The following is a 17,645-nucleotide window of genomic DNA, read 5'->3' as shown; positions in this document are numbered from 1 at the left end:
GTTTGTTGTTTGTTGTTTGTTGTTTGTTGTTTGTTGTTTGTTGTTTGTTGTTTGTTGTTTGTTGTTTGTTGTTTGTTGTTTGTTGTTTGTTGTTTGTTGTTTGTTGTTTGTTGTTTGTTGTTTGTTCTTCGTTGTTTGTTGTTTGTTGTTTGTTGTTTGTTGTTTGTTGTTGGTTGTTCGTTGTTCGTTGTTCGTTGTTAGTTGTTTGTTGTTCGTTGTTCGTTGTTCGTTGTTTGTTGTTCGTTGTTGGTTGTTCGTTGTTCGTTGTTCGTTGTTCGTTGTTCGTTGTTCGTTGTTTGTTGTTTGTTGCTTGTTGCTTGTTGCTTGTTGCTTGTTGCTTGTTGCTTGTTGCTAGTTGCTTGTTGCTTGTTGCTTGTTGCTTGTTGCTTGTTGCTTGTTGCTAGTTGCTTGTTGCTTGTTGCTTGTTGCTTGTTGCTTGTTGCTTGTTGCTTGTTGCTTGTTGCTTGTTGCTTGTTGCTTGTTGCTTGTTGCTTGTTGCTTGTTGCTTGTTGTTTGTTGCTTGTTGCTTGTTGCTTGTTGTTTGTTGTTTGTTGTTTGTTGTTTGTTGTTTGTTGTTTGTTGTTTGTTGTTTGTTGTTTGTTGTTTGTTGTTTGTTGTTTGTTGTTTGTTGTTTGTTGTTTGTTGTTTGTTGTTTGTTGTTTGTTGTTTGTTGTTTGTTGTTTGTTGTTTGTTGTTTGTTGTTTGTTGTTTGTTGTTTGTTGTTTGTTGTTTGTTGTTTGTTGTTTGTTGTTTGTTGTTTGTTGTTTGTTGTTTGTTGTTTGTTGTTTGTTGTTTGTTGTTTGTTGTTTGTTGTTTGTTGTTTGTTGTTTGTTGTTTGTTGTTTGTTGTTTGTTGTTTGTTGTTTGTTGTTTGTTGTTTGTTGTTTGTTCTTCGTTGTTTGTTGCTTGTTCTTCGATGTTTGTTGTTTGTTCTTCGTTGTTTGTTGTTTGTTTTTCGTTGTTTGTTGCTTGTTCTTCGTTGTTTGTTGCTAGTTCTTCGTTGTTTGTTGCTTGTTCTTCGTTGTTTGTTGCTTGTTCTTCGTTGTTTGTTGCTTGTTCATCGTTGTTTGTTGCTTGTTCTTCGTTGTTTGTTGTTTGTTCTTCGTTGTTTGTTGCTTGTTCTTCGTTGTTTGTTGCTTGTTCTTCGTTGTTTGTTGCTTGTTCTTCGTTGTTTGTTGCTTGTTCTTCGTTGTTTGTTTCTTGTTCTTCGTTGTTTGTTGCTTGTTCTTCGTTGTTTGTTGCTTGTTCTTCGTTGTTTGTTGCTTGTCCTTCGTTGTTTGTTGCTTGTTCTTCGTTGTTTGTTGCTTGTTCTTCGTTGTTTGTTGCTTGTTCTTCGTTGTTTGTTGCTTGTTCTTCGTTGTTTGTTGCTTGTTCTTCGTTGTTTGTTGCTTGTTCTTCGTTGTTTGTTGCTTGTTCTTCGTTGTTTGTTGCTTGTTCTTCGTTGTTTGTTGCTTGTTCTTCGTTGTTTGTTGCTTGTTCTTCGTTGTTTGTTGCTTGTTCTTCGTTGTTTGTTGCTTGTTCTTCGTTGTTTGTTGCTTGTTCTTCCTTGTTTGTTGCTTGTTCTTCCTTGTTTGTTGTTTGTTCTTCGTTGTTCGTTGTTTGTTCTTCGTTGTTTGTTGTTTGTTCTTCGTTGGTTGTTGTTTGTTCTTCGTTGGTTGTTGTTTGTTCTTCGTTGGTTGTTGTTTGTTCTTCGTTGGTTGTTGTTTGTTCTTCGTTGTTTGTTGTTTGTTGTTTGTTCTTCGTTGTTTGTTGTTTGTTGTTTGTTCTTCGTTGTTTGTTCTTCGTTGTTTGTTGTTTGTTCTTCGTTGTTTGTTGTTTGTTCTTCGTTGTTTGTTGTTTGTTGTTTGTTCTTCGTTGTTTGTTCTTCGTTGTTTGTTCTTCGTTGTTTGTTCTTCGTTGTTTGTTCTTCGTTGTTTGTTCTTCGTTGTTTGTTCTTCGTTGTTTGTTCTTCGTTGTTTGTTCTTCGTTGTTTGTTCTTCGTTGTTTGTTCTTCGTTGTTTGTTGTTTGTTCTTCGTTGTTTGTTGTTTGTTCTTCATTGTTTGTTGTTTGTTCTTCGTTGTTTGTTGTTTGTTCTTCGTTGTTTGTTGTTTGTTCTTCGTTGTTTGTTGCTTGTTCTTCGTTGTTTGTTGCTTGTTCTTCGTTGTTTGTTGCTTGTTCTTCGTTGTTTGTTGCTTGTTCTTCGTTGTTTGTTGCTTGTTCTTCGTTGTTTGTTGCTTGTTCTTCGTTGTTTGTTGCTTGTTCTTCGTTGTTTGTTGCTTGTTCTTCGTTGTTTGTTGCTTGTTCTTCGTTGTTTGTTGCTTGTTCTTCGTTGTTTGTTGCTTGTTCTTCGATGTTTGTTGCTTGTTCTTCGTTGTTTGTTGCTTGTTCTTCGTTGTTTGTTGCTTGTTCTTCGTTGTTTGTTGCTTGTTCTTCGATGTTTGTTGCTTGTTCTTCGATGTTTGTTGCTTGTTCTTCGTTGTTTGTTGCTTGTTCTTCGTTGTTTGTTGCTTGTTCTTCGTTGTTTGTTGCTTGTTCTTCGTTGTTTGTTGTTTGTTCTTCGTTGTTTGTTGTTTGTTCTTCGTTGTTTGTTGCTTGTTCTTCGTTGTTTGTTGCTTGTTCTTCGTTGTTTGTTGCTTGTTCTTCGTTGTTTGTTGCTTGTTCTTCGTTGTTTGTTGCTTGTTCTTCGTTGTTTGTTGCTTGTTCTTCGTTGTTTGTTGCTTGTTCTTCGTTGTTTGTTGCTTGTTCTTCGTTGTTTGTTGCTTGTTCTTCGTTGTTTGTTGTTTGTTCTTCGTTGGTTGTTGTTTGTTCTTCGTTGGTTGTTGTTTGTTCTTCGTTGGTTGTTGTTTGTTCTTCGTTGTTTGTTGTTTGTTCTTCGTTGTTTGTTGTTTGTTCTTCGTTGTTTGTTGTTTGTTCTTCGTTGTTTGTTGTTTGTTCTTCGTTGTTTGTTGTTTGTTCTTCGTTGTTTGTTGTTTGTTCTTCGTTGTTTGTTGTTTGTTCTTCGTTGTTTGTTGTTTGTTCTTCGTTGTTTGTTGTTTGTTCATCGTTGTTTGTTGTTTGTTCATCGTTGTTTGTTGTTTGTAGTTTGTTGTTTGTTGTTTGTTGTTTGTTGTTTGTTGTTTGTTGTTTGTTGTTCGTTGTTTGTTGTTTGTTGTTCGTTGTTTGTTGTTCGTTGTTTGTTGTTTGTTGTTTGTTGTTTGTTGTTTGTTGTTTGTTGTTTGTTGTTTGTTGTTTGTTGTTTGTTGTTTGTTGTTTGTTGTTTGTTGTTTGTTGTTTGTTGTTTGTTGTTTGTTGTTTGTTGTTTGTTGTTTGTTCTTCGTTGTTTGTTGTTTGTTCTTCGTTGTTTGTTGTTTGTTCTTCGTTGTTTGTTGTTTGTTCTTCGTTGTTTGTTGTTTGTTCTTCGTTGTTTGTTGTTTGTTCTTCGTTGTTTGTTGTTTGTTCATCGTTGTTTGTTGTTTGTTCATCGTTGTTTGTTGTTTGTTGTTTGTTGTTTGTTGTTTGTTGTTTGTTGTTTGTTGTTTGTTGTTTGTTGTTTGTTGTTCGTTGTTTGTTGTTTGTTGTTCGTTGTTTGTTGTTCGTTGTTTGTTGTTTGTTGTTTGTTGTTTGTTGTTTGTTGTTTGTTGTTTGTTGTTTGTTGTTTGTTGTTTGTTGTTTGTTGTTTGTTGTTTGTTGTTTGTTGTTTGTTGTTTGTTGTTTGTTGTTTGTTGTTTGTTGTTTGTTGTTTGTTGTTTGTTGTTTGTTGTTTGTTGTTTGTTGTTTGTTGTTTGTTGTTTGTTGTTTGTTGTTTGTTGTTTGTTGTTTGTTGTTTGTTGTTTGTTGTTTGTTGTTTGTTGTTTGTTGTTTGTTGTTTGTTGTTTGTTGTTTGTTGTTTGTTGTTTGTTGTTTGTTGTTTGTTGTTTGTTGTTTGTTGTTTGTTGTTTGTTGTTTGTTGTTTGTTGTTTGTTGTTTGTTGTTTGTTGTTTGTTGTTTGTTGTTTGTTGTTTGTTGTTTGTTGTTTGTTGTTTGTTGTTTGTTGTTTGTTGTTTGTTGTTTGTTGTTTGTTGTTTGTTGTTTGTTGTTTGTTGTTTGTTGTTTGTTGTTTGTTGTTTGTTGTTTGTTGTTTGTTGTTTGTTGTTTGTTGTTTGTTGTTTGTTGTTTGTTGTTTGTTGTTTGTTGTTTGTTGTTTGTTGTTTGTTGTTTGTTGTTTGTTGTTTGTTGTTTGTTGTTTGTTGTTTGTTGTTTGTTGTTTGTTGTTTGTTGTTTGTTGTTTGTTGTTTGTTGTTTGTTGTTTGTTGTTTGTTGTTTGTTGTTTGTTGTTTGTTGTTTGTTGTTTGTTGTTTGTTGTTTGTTGTTTGTTGTTTGTTGTTTGTTGTTTGTTGTTTGTTGTTTGTTGTTTGTTGTTTGTTGTTTGTTGTTTGTTGTTTGTTGTTTGTTGTTTGTTGTTTGTTGTTTGTTGTTTGTTGTTTGTTGTTTGTTGTTTGTTGTTTGTTGTTTGTTGTTTGTTGTTTGTTGTTTGTTGTTTGTTGTTGGTTGTTTGTTGTTTGTTGTTTGTTGTTTGTTGTTTGTTGTTTGTTGTTTGTTGTTTGTTGTTTGTTGTTCGTTGTTCGTTGTTCGTTGTTCGTTGTTCGTTGTTCGTTGTTCGTTGTTCGTTGTTCGTTGTTCGTTGTTCGTTGTTCGTTGTTCGTTGTTCGTTGTTCGTTGTTCGTTGTTCGTTGTTCGTTGTTCGTTGTTCGTTGTTCGTTGTTCGTTGTTCGTTGTTCGTTGTTCGTTGTTCGTTGTTCGTTGTTCGTTGTTCGTTGTTGGTTGTTCGTTGTTCGTTGTTGGTTGTTCGTTGTTCGTTGTTCGTTGTTCGTTGTTCGTTGTTCGTTGTTCGTTGTTCGTTGTTCGTTGTTCGTTGTTCGTTGTTCGTTGTTCGTTGTTCGTTGTTCGTTGTTCGTTGTTCGTTGTTCGTTGTTCGTTGTTCGTTGTTCGTTGTTCGTTGTTCGTTGTTCGTTGTTCGTTGTTCGTTGTTCGTTGTTCGTTGTTCGTTGTTCGTTGTTCGTTGTTTGTTGTTTGTTGTTTGTTGTTTGTTGTTTGTTGTTTGTTGTTTGTTGTTTGTTGTTTGTTGTTTGTTGTTTGTTGTTTGTTGTTTGTTGTTTGTTGTTTGTTGTTTGTTGTTTGTTGTTTGTTGTTTGTTGTTTGTTGTTTGTTGTTTGTTGTTTGTTGTTTGTTGTTTGTTGTTTGTTGTTTGTTGTTTGTTGTTTGTTGTTTGTTGTTTGTTGTTTGTTGTTTGTTGTTTGTTGTTTGTTGTTTGTTGTTTGTTGTTTGTTGTTTGTTGTTTGTTGTTTGTTGTTTGTTGTTTGTTGTTTGTTGTTTGTTGTTTGTTGTTTGTTGTTTGTTGTTTGTTGTTTGTTGTTTGTTGTTTGTTGTTTGTTGTTTGTTGTTTGTTGTTTGTTGTTTGTTGTTTGTTGTTTGTTGTTTGTTGTTTGTTGTTTGTTGTTTGTTGTTTGTTGTTTGTTGTTTGTTGTTTGTTGTTTGTTGTTTGTTGTTTGTTGTTTGTTGTTTGTTGTTTGTTGTTTGTTGTTTGTTGTTTGTTGTTTGTTGTTTGTTGTTTGTTGTTTGTTGTTTGTTGTTTGTTGTTTGTTGTTTGTTGTTTGTTGTTTGTTGTTTGTTGTTTGTTGTTTGTTGTTTGTTGTTTGTTGTTTGTTGTTTGTTGTTTGTTGTTTGTTGTTTGTTGTTTGTTGTTTGTTGTTTGTTGTTTGTTGTTTGTTGTTTGTTGTTTGTTGTTTGTTGTTTGTTGTTTGTTGTTTGTTGTTTGTTGTTTGTTGTTTGTTGTTTGTTGTTTGTTGTTTGTTGTTTGTTGTTTGTTGTTTGTTGTTTGTTGTTTGTTGTTTGTTGTTTGTTGTTTGTTGTTTGTTGTTTGTTGTTTGTTGTTTGTTGTTTGTTGTTTGTTGTTTGTTGTTTGTTGTTTGTTGTTTGTTGTTTGTTGTTTGTTGTTTGTTGTTTGTTGTTTGTTGTTTGTTGTTTGTTGTTTGTTGTTTGTTGTTTGTTGTTTGTTGTTTGTTGTTTGTTGTTTGTTGTTTGTTGTTTGTTGTTTGTTGTTTGTTGTTTGTTGTTTGTTGTTTGTTGTTTGTTGTTTGTTGTTTGTTGTTTGTTGTTTGTTGTTTGTTGTTTGTTGTTTGTTGTTTGTTGTTTGTTGTTTGTTGTTTGTTGTTTGTTGTTTGTTGTTTGTTGTTTGTTGTTTGTTGTTTGTTGTTTGTTGTTTGTTGTTTGTTGTTTGTTGTTTGTTGTTTGTTGTTTGTTGTTTGTTGTTTGTTGTTTGTTGTTTGTTGTTTGTTGTTTGTTGTTTGTTGTTTGTTGTTTGTTGTTTGTTGTTTGTTGTTTGTTGTTTGTTGTTTGTTGTTTGTTGTTTGTTGTTTGTTGTTTGTTGTTTGTTGTTTGTTGTTTGTTGTTTGTTGTTTGTTGTTTGTTGTTTGTTGTTTGTTGTTTGTTGTTTGTTGTTTGTTGTTTGTTGTTTGTTGTTTGTTGTTTGTTGTTTGTTGTTTGTTGTTTGTTGTTTGTTGTTTGTTGTTTGTTGTTTGTTGTTTGTTGTTTGTTGTTTGTTGTTTGTTGTTTGTTGTTTGTTGTTTGTTGTTTGTTGTTTGTTGTTTGTTGTTTGTTGTTTGTTGTTTGTTGTTTGTTGTTTGTTGTTTGTTGTTTGTTGTTTGTTGTTTGTTGTTTGTTGTTTGTTGTTTGTTGTTTGTTGTTTGTTGTTTGTTGTTTGTTGTTTGTTGTTTGTTGTTTGTTGTTTGTTGTTTGTTGTTTGTTGTTTGTTGTTTGTTGTTTGTTGTTTGTTGTTTGTTGTTTGTTGTTTGTTGTTTGTTGTTTGTTGTTTGTTCTTCGTTGTTTGTTCTTCGTTGTTTGTTCTTCGTTGTTTGTTGTTTGTTGTTTGTTGTTGGTTGTTCGTTGTTCGTTGTTCGTTGTTAGTTGTTTGTTGTTCGTTGTTCGTTGTTCGTTGTTCGTTGTTCGTTGTTCGTTGTTTGTTGTTCGTTGTTGGTTGTTCGTTGTTCGTTGTTCGTTGTTCGTTGTTCGTTGTTCGTTGTTCGTTGTTTGTTGTTTGTTGCTTGTTGCTTGTTGCTTGTTGCTTGTTGCTTGTTGCTTGTTGCTAGTTGCTTGTTGCTTGTTGCTTGTTGCTTGTTGCTTGTTGCTTGTTGCTTGTTGCTTGTTGCTTGTTGCTTGTTGCTTGTTGCTTGTTGCTTGTTGCTTGTTGCTTGTTGCTTGTTGTTTGTTGCTTGTTGCTTGTTGTTTGTTGCTTGTTGCTTGTTGCTTGTTGCTTGTTGCTTGTTGCTTGTTGCTTGTTGCTTGTTGCTTGTTGCTTGTTGCTTGTTGCTTGTTGTTCGTTGTTCGTTGTTCGTTGTTCGTTGCTTGTTGCTTGTTGCTTGTGGTTCGTTGTTCGTTGTTCGTTGTTCGTTGTTCGTTGTTCGTTGTTCGTTGTTCGATGTTCGTTGTTCGTTGTTCGTTGTTCGTTGTTCGTTGTTCGTTGTTCGTTGTTCGTTGTTCGTTGTTCGTTGTTCGTTGTTCGTTGTTCGTTGTTCGTTGTTCGTTGTTCGTTGTTCATTGTTCGTTGTTCGTTGTTCGTTGTTCGTTCTTCGTTCTTCGTTCTTCGTTGTTTGTTGTTTGTTCTTCGTTGTTTGTTCTTCGTTCTTCGTTGTTTGTTCTTCGTTGTTTGTTCTTCGTTGTTTGTTGCTTGTTGTTTGTTCTTCGTTGTTTGTTCTTCGTTGTTTGTTCTTCGTTGTTTGTTCTTCGTTGTTTGTTCTTCGTTGTTTGTTCTTCGTTGTTTGTTCTTCGTTGTTTGTTCTTCGTTGTTTGTTCTTCGTTGTTTGTTCTTCGTTGTTTGTTCTTCGTTGTTTGTTCTTCGTTGTTTGTTCTTCGTTGTTTGTTCTTCGTTGTTTGTTCTTCGTTGTTTGTTCTTCGTTGTTTGTTCTTCGTTGTTTGTTGTTTGTTCTTCGTTGTTTGTTGTTTGTTCTTCGTTGTTTGTTGTTTGTTCTTCGTTGTTTGTTGTTTGTTCTTCGTTGTTTGTTGTTTGTGCTTCGTTGTTTGTTGTTTGTTCTTCGTTGTTTGTTGTTTGTTCTTCGTTGTTTGTTGTTTGTTCATCGTTGTTTGTTGTTTGTTCTTCGTTGTTTGGTGTTTGTTCTTCGTTTTTTGTTGTTTGTTCTTCGTTTTTTGTTGTTTGTTCTTCGTTGTTTGTTGTTTCTTCTTCGTTGTTTGTTGTTTGTTCTTCGTTGTTTGTTGTTTGTTGTTTGTTCTTCGTTGTTTGTTGTTTGTTGTTTGTTCTTCGTTGTTTGTTGTTTGTTGTTTGTTCTTCGTTGTTTGTTGTTTGTTGTTTGTTCTTCGTTGTTTGTTGTTTGTTGTTTGTTCTTCGTTGTTTGTTGTTTGTTGTTTGTTCTTCGTTGTTTGTTGTTTGTTGTTTGTTGTTTGTTCTTTGTTGTTTGTTGTTTGTTGTTTGTTCTTCGTTGTTTGTTGTTTGTTCTTCGTTTTTTGTTGTTTGTTGTTTGTTGTTTGTTGTTTGTTCTTCGTTGTTTGTTGTTTGTTGTTTGTTCTTCGTTGTTTGTTGTTTGTTGTTTGTTCTTCGTTATTTGTTGTTTGTTGTTTGTTCTTCGTTGTTTGTTGTTTGTTCTTCGTTGTTTGTTGTTTGTTCTTCGTTGTTTCTTGTTTGTTCTTCGTTGTTTGTTGTTTGTTCTTCGTTGTTTGTTGTTTGTTCTTCGTTGTTTGTTGTTTGTTCTTCGTTGTTTGTTGTTTGTTCTTCGTTGTTTGTTGTTTGTTCTTCGTTGTTTGTTGTTTGTTCTTCGTTGTTTGTTGTTTGTTCTTCGTTGTTTGTTGTTTGTTCTTCGTTGTTTGTTGTTTGTTCTTCGTTGTTTGTTCTTCGTTGCTTGTTGTTTGTTGTTTGTTGTTTGTTGTATGTTCTTCGTTGTTTGTTGTTTGTTCTTCGTTGTTTGTTGTTTGTTGTTTGTTCTTCGTTGTTTGTTGTTTGTTGTTTGTTCTTCGTTGTTTGTTGTTTGTTGTTTGTTCTTCGTTGTTTGTTGTTTGTTCTTCGTTGTTTCTTGTTTGTTCTTCGTTGTTTGTTGTTTGTTCTTCGTTGTTTGTTGTTTGTTCTTCGTTGTTTGTTGTTTGTTCTTCGTTGTTTGTTGTTTGTTGTTTGTTGTTTGTTGTTTGTTGTTTGTTGTTTGTTGTTTGTTGTTTGTTGTTTGTTGTTTGTTGTTTGTTGTTTGTTGTTTGTTGTTTGTTGTTTGTTGTTTGTTGTTTGTTGTTTGTTGTTTGTTGTTTGTTGTTTGTTGTTTGTTGTTTGTTGTTTGTTGTTTGTTGTTTGTTGTTTGTTGTTTGTTGTTTGTTGTTTGTTGTTTGTTGTTTGTTGTTTGTTGTTTGTTGTTTGTTGTTTGTTGTTTGTTGTTTGTTGTTTGTTGTTTGTTGTTTGTTGTTTGTTGTTTGTTGTTTGTTGTTTGTTGTTTGTTGTTTGTTGTTTGTTGTTTGTTGTTTGTTGTTTGTTGTTTGTTGTTTGTTGTTTGTTGTTTGTTGTTTGTTGTTTGTTGTTTGTTGTTTGTTGTTTGTTGTTTGTTGTTTGTTGTTTGTTGTTTGTTGTTTGTTGTTTGTTGTTTGTTGTTTGTTGTTTGTTGTTTGTTGTTTGTTGTTTGTTGTTTGTTGTTTGTTGTTTGTTGTTTGTTGTTTGTTGTTTGTTGTTTGTTGTTTGTTGTTTGTTGTTTGTTGTTTGTTGTTTGTTGTTTGTTGTTTGTTGTTTGTTGTTTGTTGTTTGTTGTTTGTTGTTTGTTGTTTGTTGTTTGTTGTTTGTTGTTTGTTGTTTGTTGTTTGTTGTTTGTTGTTTGTTGTTTGTTGTTTGTTGTTTGTTGTTTGTTGTTTGTTGTTTGTTGTTTGTTGTTTGTTGTTTGTTGTTTGTTGTTTGTTGTTTGTTGTTTGTTGTTTGTTGTTTGTTGTTTGTTGTTTGTTGTTTGTTGTTTGTTGTTTGTTGTTTGTTGTTTGTTGTTTGTTGTTTGTTGTTTGTTGTTTGTTGTTTGTTGTTTGTTGTTTGTTGTTTGTTGTTTGTTGTTTGTTGTTTGTTGTTTGTTGTTTGTTGTTTGTTGTTTGTTGTTTGTTGTTTGTTGTTTGTTGTTTGTTGTTTGTTGTTTGTTGTTTGTTGTTTGTTGTTTGTTGTTTGTTGTTTGTTGTTTGTTGTTTGTTGTTTGTTGTTTGTTGTTTGTTGTTTGTTGTTTGTTGTTTGTTGTTTGTTGTTTGTTGTTTGTTGTTTGTTGTTTGTTGTTTGTTGTTTGTTGTTTGTTGTTTGTTGTTTGTTGTTTGTTGTTTGTTGTTTGTTGTTTGTTGTTTGTTGTTTGTTGTTTGTTGTTTGTTGTTTGTTGTTTGTTGTTTGTTGTTTGTTGTTTGTTGTTTGTTGTTTGTTGTTTGTTGTTTGTTGTTTGTTGTTTGTTGTTTGTTGTTTGTTGTTTGTTCTTTGTTGTTTGTTCTTTGTTGTTTGTTGTTTGTTGTTTGTTGTTTGTTGTTTGTTGTTTGTTGTTTGTTGTTTGTTGTTTGTTGTTTGTTGTTTGTTGTTTGTTGTTTGTTGTTTGTTGTTTGTTGTTTGTTGTTTGTTGTTTGTTGTTTGTTGTTTGTTGTTTGTTGTTTGTTGTTTGTTCTTCGTTGTTTGTTGTTTGTTGTTTGTTCTTCGTTGTTTGTTGTTTGTTGTTTGTTCTTCGTTGTTTGTTGTTTGTTGTTTGTTCTTCGTTGTTTGTTGTTTGTTGTTTGTTCTTCGTTGTTTGTTGTTTGTTGTTTGTTGTTTGTTCTTTGTTGTTTGTTGTTTGTTGTTTGTTCTTCGTTGTTTGTTGTTTGTTCTTCGTTTTTTGTTGTTTGTTGTTTGTTGTTTGTTGTTTGTTCTTCGTTGTTTGTTGTTTGTTGTTTGTTCTTCGTTGTTTGTTGTTTGTTGTTTGTTCTTCGTTATTTGTTGTTTGTTGTTTGTTCTTCGTTGTTTGTTGTTTGTTCTTCGTTGTTTGTTGTTTGTTCTTCGTTGTTTGTTGTTTGTTCTTCGTTGTTTGTTGTTTGTTCTTCGTTGTTTGTTGTTTGTTCTTCGTTGTTTGTTGTTTGTTCTTCGTTGTTTGTTGTTTGTTCTTCGTTGTTTGTTCTTCGTTGTTTGTTGTTTGTTGTTTGTTGTTTGTTGTATGTTCTTCGTTGTTTGTTGTTTGTTCTTCGTTGTTTGTTGTTTGTTGTTTGTTCTTCGTTGTTTGTTGTTTGTTGTTTGTTCTTCGTTGTTTGTTGTTTGTTGTTTGTTCTTCGTTGTTTGTTGTTTGTTCTTCGTTGTTTCTTGTTTGTTCTTCGTTGTTTGTTGTTTGTTCTTCGTTGTTTGTTGTTTGTTCTTCGTTGTTTGTTGTTTGTTCTTCGTTGTTTGTTGTTTGTTGTTTGTTGTTTGTTGTTTGTTGTTTGTTGTTTGTTGTTTGTTGTTTGTTGTTTGTTGTTTGTTGTTTGTTGTTTGTTGTTTGTTGTTTGTTGTTTGTTGTTTGTTGTTTGTTGTTTGTTGTTTGTTGTTTGTTGTTTGTTGTTTGTTGTTTGTTGTTTGTTGTTTGTTGTTTGTTGTTTGTTGTTTGTTGTTTGTTGTTTGTTGTTTGTTGTTTGTTGTTTGTTGTTTGTTGTTTGTTGTTTGTTGTTTGTTGTTTGTTGTTTGTTGTTTGTTGTTTGTTGTTTGTTGTTTGTTGTTTGTTGTTTGTTGTTTGTTGTTTGTTGTTTGTTGTTTGTTGTTTGTTGTTTGTTGTTTGTTGTTTGTTGTTTGTTGTTTGTTGTTTGTTGTTTGTTGTTTGTTGTTTGTTGTTTGTTGTTTGTTGTTTGTTGTTTGTTGTTTGTTGTTTGTTGTTTGTTGTTTGTTGTTTGTTGTTTGTTGTTTGTTGTTTGTTGTTTGTTGTTTGTTGTTTGTTGTTTGTTGTTTGTTGTTTGTTGTTTGTTGTTTGTTGTTTGTTGTTTGTTGTTTGTTGTTTGTTGTTTGTTGTTTGTTGTTTGTTGTTTGTTGTTTGTTGTTTGTTGTTTGTTGTTTGTTGTTTGTTGTTTGTTGTTTGTTGTTTGTTGTTTGTTGTTTGTTGTTTGTTGTTTGTTGTTTGTTGTTTGTTGTTTGTTGTTTGTTGTTTGTTGTTTGTTGTTTGTTGTTTGTTGTTTGTTGTTTGTTGTTTGTTGTTTGTTGTTTGTTGTTTGTTGTTTGTTGTTTGTTGTTTGTTGTTTGTTGTTTGTTGTTTGTTGTTTGTTGTTTGTTGTTTGTTGTTTGTTGTTTGTTGTTTGTTGTTTGTTGTTTGTTGTTTGTTGTTTGTTGTTTGTTGTTTGTTGTTTGTTGTTTGTTGTTTGTTGTTTGTTGTTTGTTGTTTGTTGTTTGTTGTTTGTTGTTTGTTGTTTGTTGTTTGTTGTTTGTTGTTTGTTGTTTGTTGTTTGTTGTTTGTTGTTTGTTGTTTGTTGTTTGTTGTTTGTTGTTTGTTGTTTGTTGTTTGTTGTTTGTTGTTTGTTGTTTGTTCTTTGTTGTTTGTTGTTTGTTGTTTGTTGTTTGTTGTTTGTTGTTTGTTGTTTGTTGTTTGTTGTTTGTTGTTTGTTGTTTGTTGTTTGTTGTTTGTTGTTTGTTGTTTGTTGTTTGTTGTTTGTTGTTTGTTGTTTGTCGTTTGTTGTTTGTTGTTTGTTGTTTGTTGTTTGTTGTTTGTTGTTTGTTGTTTGTTGTTTGTTGTTTGTTGTTTGTTGTTTGTTGTTTGTTGTTTGTTGTTTGTTGTTTGTTGTTTGTTGTTTGTTGTTTGTTGTTTGTTGTTTGTTGTTTGTTGTTTGTTGTTTGTTGTTTGTTGTTTGTTGTTTGTTGTTTGTTGTTTGTTGTTTGTTGTTTGTTGTTTGTTGTTTGTTGTTTGTTGTTTGTTGTTTGTTGTTTGTTGTTTGTTGTTTGTTGTTTGTTGTTTGTTGTTTGTTGTTTGTTGTTTGTTGTTTGTTGTTTGTTGTTTGTTGTTTGTTGTTTGTTGTTTGTTCTTCGTTGTTTGTTGTTTGTTCTTCGTTGTTTGTTGTTTGTTCTTCGTTGTTTGTTGTTTGTTCTTCGTTGTTTGTTGCTTGTTCTTCGTTGTTTGTTGCTTGTTCTTCGTTGTTTGTTGCTTGTTCTTCGTTGTTTGTTGCTTGATCTTCGTTGTTTGTTGCTTGTTCTTCGTTGTTTGTTGCTTGTTCTTCGTTGTTTGTTGCTTGTTCTTCGTTGTTTGTTGCTTGTTCTTCGTTGTTTGTTGCTTGTTCTTCGTTGTTTGTTGCTTGTTCTTCGATGTTTGTTGCTTGTTCTTCGTTGTTTGTTGCTTGTTCTTCGTTGTTTGTTGCTTGTTCTTCGTTGTTTGTTGTTTGTTCTTCGTTGCTTGTTGCTTGTTGCTTGTTGCTTGTTGTTTGTTGTTTGTTCTTCGTTGTTTGTTGTTTGTTCTTCGTTGTTTGTTGTTTGTTCTTCGTTGTTTGTTGTTTGTTCTTCGTTGTTTGTTGTTTGTTCTTCGTTGTTTGTTGTCTGTTCTTCGTTGTTTGTTGTTTGTTCTTCGTTGTTTGTTGTTTGTTCTTCGTTGTTTGTTGTTTGTTGTTTGTTGTTTGTTCTTCGTTGTTTGTTGTTTGTTGTTTTTTCTTCGTTGTTTCTTGTTTGTTGTTTGTTCTTCGTTGTTTGTTCTTCGTTGTTTGTTCTTCGTTGTTCGTTCTTCGTTGTTTGTTCTTCGTTGTTTGTTCTTCGTTGTTTGTTCTTCGTTGTTTGTTCTTCGTTGTTTGTTCTTCGTTGTTTGTTCTTCGTTGTTTGTTCTTCGTTGTTTGTTCTTCGTTGTTTGTTCTTCGTTGTTTGTTCTTCGTTGTTCGTTCTTCGTTGTTCGTTCTTCGTTGTTCGTTGTTCGTTGTTCGTTGTTCGTTTGTTCGTTGTTCGTTTGTTCGTTGTTCGTTTGTTCGTTGTTCGTTGTTCGTTGTTCGTTGTTCGTTGTTCGTTGTTCGTTGTTCGTTGTTCGTTGTTCGTTGTTCGTTGTTCGTTGTTCGTTGTTCGTTGTTCGTTGTTCGTTGTTCGTTGTTCGTTGTTCGTTGTTCGTTGTTCGTTGTTCGTTGTTCGTTGTTCGTTGTTCGTTGTTCGTTGCTTGTTGCTTGTTGTTCGTTGCTTGTTGCTTGTTGCTTGTTGCTTGTTGTTTGTTGTTTGTTCTTCGTTGTTTGTTGTTTGTTGTTTGTTGTTTGTTGTTTGTTGTTTGTTGTTTGTTGTTTGTTGTTTGTTGTTTGTTGTTTGTTGTTTGTTGTTTGTTGTTTGTTGTTTGTTGTTTGTTGTTTGTTGTTTGTTGTTTGTTGTTTGTTGTTTGTTGTTTGTTGTTTGTTGTTTGTTGTTTGTTGTTTGTTGTTTGTTGTTTGTTGTTTGTTCTTCGTTGTTTGTTGTTTGTTCTTCGTTGTTTGTTGTTTGTTCTTCGTTGTTTGTTGTTTGTTCTTCGTTGTTTGTTGCTTGTTCTTCGTTGTTTGTTGCTTGTTCTTCGTTGTTTGTTGCTTGTTCTTCGTTGTTTGTTGCTTGTTCTTCGTTGTTTGTTGCTTGATCTTCGTTGTTTGTTGCTTGTTCTTCGTTGTTTGTTGCTTGTTCTTCGTTGTTTGTTGCTTGTTCTTCGTTGTTTGTTGCTTGTTCTTCGTTGTTTGTTGCTTGTTCTTCGTTGTTTGTTGCTTGTTCTTCGATGTTTGTTGCTTGTTCTTCGTTGTTTGTTGCTTGTTCTTCGTTGTTTGTTGCTTGTTCTTCGTTGTTTGTTGTTTGTTCTTCGTTGCTTGTTGCTTGTTGCTTGTTGCTTGTTGTTTGTTGTTTGTTCTTCGTTGTTTGTTGTTTGTTCTTCGTTGTTTGTTGTTTGTTCTTCGTTGTTTGTTGTTTGTTCTTCGTTGTTTGTTGTTTGTTCTTCGTTGTTTGTTGTCTGTTCTTCGTTGTTTGTTGTTTGTTCTTCGTTGTTTGTTGTTTGTTCTTCGTTGTTTGTTGTTTGTTGTTTGTTGTTTGTTCTTCGTTGTTTGTTGTTTGTTGTTTTTTCTTCGTTGTTTCTTGTTTGTTGTTTGTTCTTCGTTGTTTGTTCTTCGTTGTTTGTTCTTCGTTGTTCGTTCTTCGTTGTTTGTTCTTCGTTGTTTGTTCTTCGTTGTTTGTTCTTCGTTGTTTGTTCTTCGTTGTTTGTTCTTCGTTGTTTGTTCTTCGTTGTTTGTTCTTCGTTGTTTGTTCTTCGTTGTTTGTTCTTCGTTGTTTGTTCTTCGTTGTTCGTTCTTCGTTGTTCGTTCTTCGTTGTTCGTTGTTCGTTGTTCGTTGTTCGTTTGTTCGTTGTTCGTTTGTTCGTTGTTCGTTTGTTCGTTGTTCGTTGTTCGTTGTTCGTTGTTCGTTGTTCGTTGTTCGTTGTTCGTTGTTCGTTGTTCGTTGTTCGTTGTTCGTTGTTCGTTGTTCGTTGTTCGTTGTTCGTTGTTCGTTGTTCGTTGTTCGTTGTTCGTTGTTCGTTGTTCGTTGTTCGTTGTTCGTTGTTCGTTGTTCGTTGTTCGTTGCTTGTTGCTTGTTGTTCGTTGCTTGTTGCTTGTTGCTTGTTGCTTGTTGTTTGTTGTTTGTTCTTCGTTGTTTGTTGTTTGTTGTTTGTTGTTTGTTGTTTGTTGTTTGTTGTTTGTTGTTTGTTGTTTGTTGTTTGTTGTTTGTTGTTTGTTGTTTGTTGTTTGTTGTTTGTTGTTTGTTGTTTGTTGTTTGTTGTTTGTTGTTTGTTGTTTGTTGTTTGTTGTTTGTTGTTTGTTGTTTGTTGTTTGTTGTTTGTTGTTTGTTGTTTGTTGTTTGTTGTTTGTTGTTTGTTGTTTGTTGTTTGTTGTTTGTTGTTTGTTGTTTGTTGTTTGTTGTTTGTTGTTTGTTGTTTGTTGTTTGTTGTTTGTTGTTTGTTGTTTGTTGTTTGTTGTTTGTTGTTTGTTGTTTGTTGTTTGTTGTTTGTTGTTTGTTGTTTGTTGTTTGTTGTTTGTTGTTTGTTGTTTGTTGTTTGTTGTTTGTTGTTTGTTGTTTGTTGTTTGTTGTTTGTTGTTTGTTGTTTGTTGTTTGTTGTTTGTTGTTTGTTGTTTGTTGTTTGTTGTTTGTTGTTTGTTGTTTGTTGTTTGTTGTTTGTTGTTTGTTGTTTGTTGTTTGTTGTTTGTTGTTTGTTGTTTGTTGTTTGTTGTTTGTTGTTTGTTGTTTGTTGTTTGTTGTTTGTTGTTTGTTGTTTGTTGTTTGTTGTTTGTTGTTTGTTCTTCGTTGTTTGTTCTTCGTTGTTTGTTGTTTGTTGTTTGTTGTTTGTTGTTTGTTGTTTGTTGTTTGTTGTTTGTTCTTCGTTGTTTGTTCTTCGTTGTTTGTTGTTTGTTGTTTGTTGTTTGTTGTTTGTTGTTGGTTGTTCGTTGTTCGTTGTTCGTTGTTGGTTGTTCGTTGTTCGTTGTTCGTGGTTAGTTGTTCGTTGTTCGTTGTTCGTTGTTCGTTGTTCGTTGTTTGTTGTTCGTTGTTGGTTGTTCGTTGTTCGTTGTTCGTTGTTCGTTGTTCGTTGTTCGTTGTTCGTTGTTCGTTGTTCGTTGTTCGTTGTTTGTTGCTTGTTGCTTGTTGCTTGTTGCTTGTTGCTTGTTGCTTGTTGCTTGTTGCTTGTTGCTTGTTGCTTGTTGCTTGTTGCTTGTTGCTTGTTGTTTGTTGCTTGTTGCTTGTTGTTTGTTGCTTGTTGCTTGTTGCTTGTTGCTTGTTGCTTGTTGCTTGTTGCTTGTTGCTTGTTGCTTGTTGCTTGTTGTTCGTTGTTCGTTGTTCGTTGTTCGTTGCTTGTTGCTTGTTGCTTGTGGTTCGTTGTTCGTTGTTTGTTGTTCGTTGTTCGTTGTTCGATGTTCGTTGTTCGTTGTTCGTTGTTCGTTGTTCGTTGTTCGTTGTTCGTTGTTCGTTGTTCGTTGTTCGTTGTTCGTTGTTCGTTGTTCGTTGTTCGTTTGTTCGTTGTTCGTTTGTTCGTTGTTCGTTTGTTCGTTGTTCGTTGTTCGTTGTTCGTTGTTCGTTGTTCGTTGTTCGATGTTCGTTGTTCGTTGTTCGTTGTTCGTTGTTCGTTGTTCGTTGTTCGTTGTTCGTTGTTCGTTGTTCGTTGTTCGTTGTTCGTTGTTCGTTGTTCGTTGTTCGTTGTTCGTTGTTCGTTGTTCGTTGTTCGTTGTTCGTTGTTCGTTGTTCGTTGTTCGTTGTTCGTTGTTCGTTGTTCGTTGTTCGTTGTTCGTTGCTTGTTGCTTGTTGTTCGTTGCTTGTTGCTTGTTGCTTGTTGCTTGTTGCTTGTTGTTTGTTCTTCGTTGTTTGTTGTTTGTTGTTTGTTGTTTGTTGTTTGTTGTTTGTTGTTTGTTGTTTGTTGTTTGTTGTTTGTTGTTTGTTGTTTGTTGTTTGTTGTTTGTTGTTTGTTGTTTGTTGTTTGTTGTTTGTTGTTTGTTGTTTGTTGTTTGTTGTTTGTTGTTTGTTGTTTGTTGTTTGTTGTTTGTTGTTTGTTGTTTGTTGTTTGTTGTTTGTTGTTTGTTGTTTGTTGTTTGTTGTTTGTTGTTTGTTGTTTGTTGTTTGTTGTTTGTTGTTTGTTGTTTGTTGTTTGTTGTTTGTTGTTTGTTGTTTGTTGTTTGTTGTTTGTTGTTTGTTGTTTGTTGTTTGTTGTTTGTTGTTTGTTGTTTGTTGTTTGTTGTTTGTTGTTTGTTGTTTGTTGTTTGTTGTTTGTTGTTTGTTGTTTGTTGTTTGTTGTTTGTTGTTTGTTGTT

This window comes from Megalopta genalis, unplaced genomic scaffold (genome assembly GCF_051020955.1).
Source record: "Megalopta genalis isolate 19385.01 unplaced genomic scaffold, iyMegGena1_principal scaffold0023, whole genome shotgun sequence".
In the NCBI taxonomy this organism is placed as follows: domain Eukaryota; kingdom Metazoa; phylum Arthropoda; class Insecta; order Hymenoptera; family Halictidae; genus Megalopta; species Megalopta genalis.
This window is presented reverse-complemented; position numbering follows the sequence as displayed.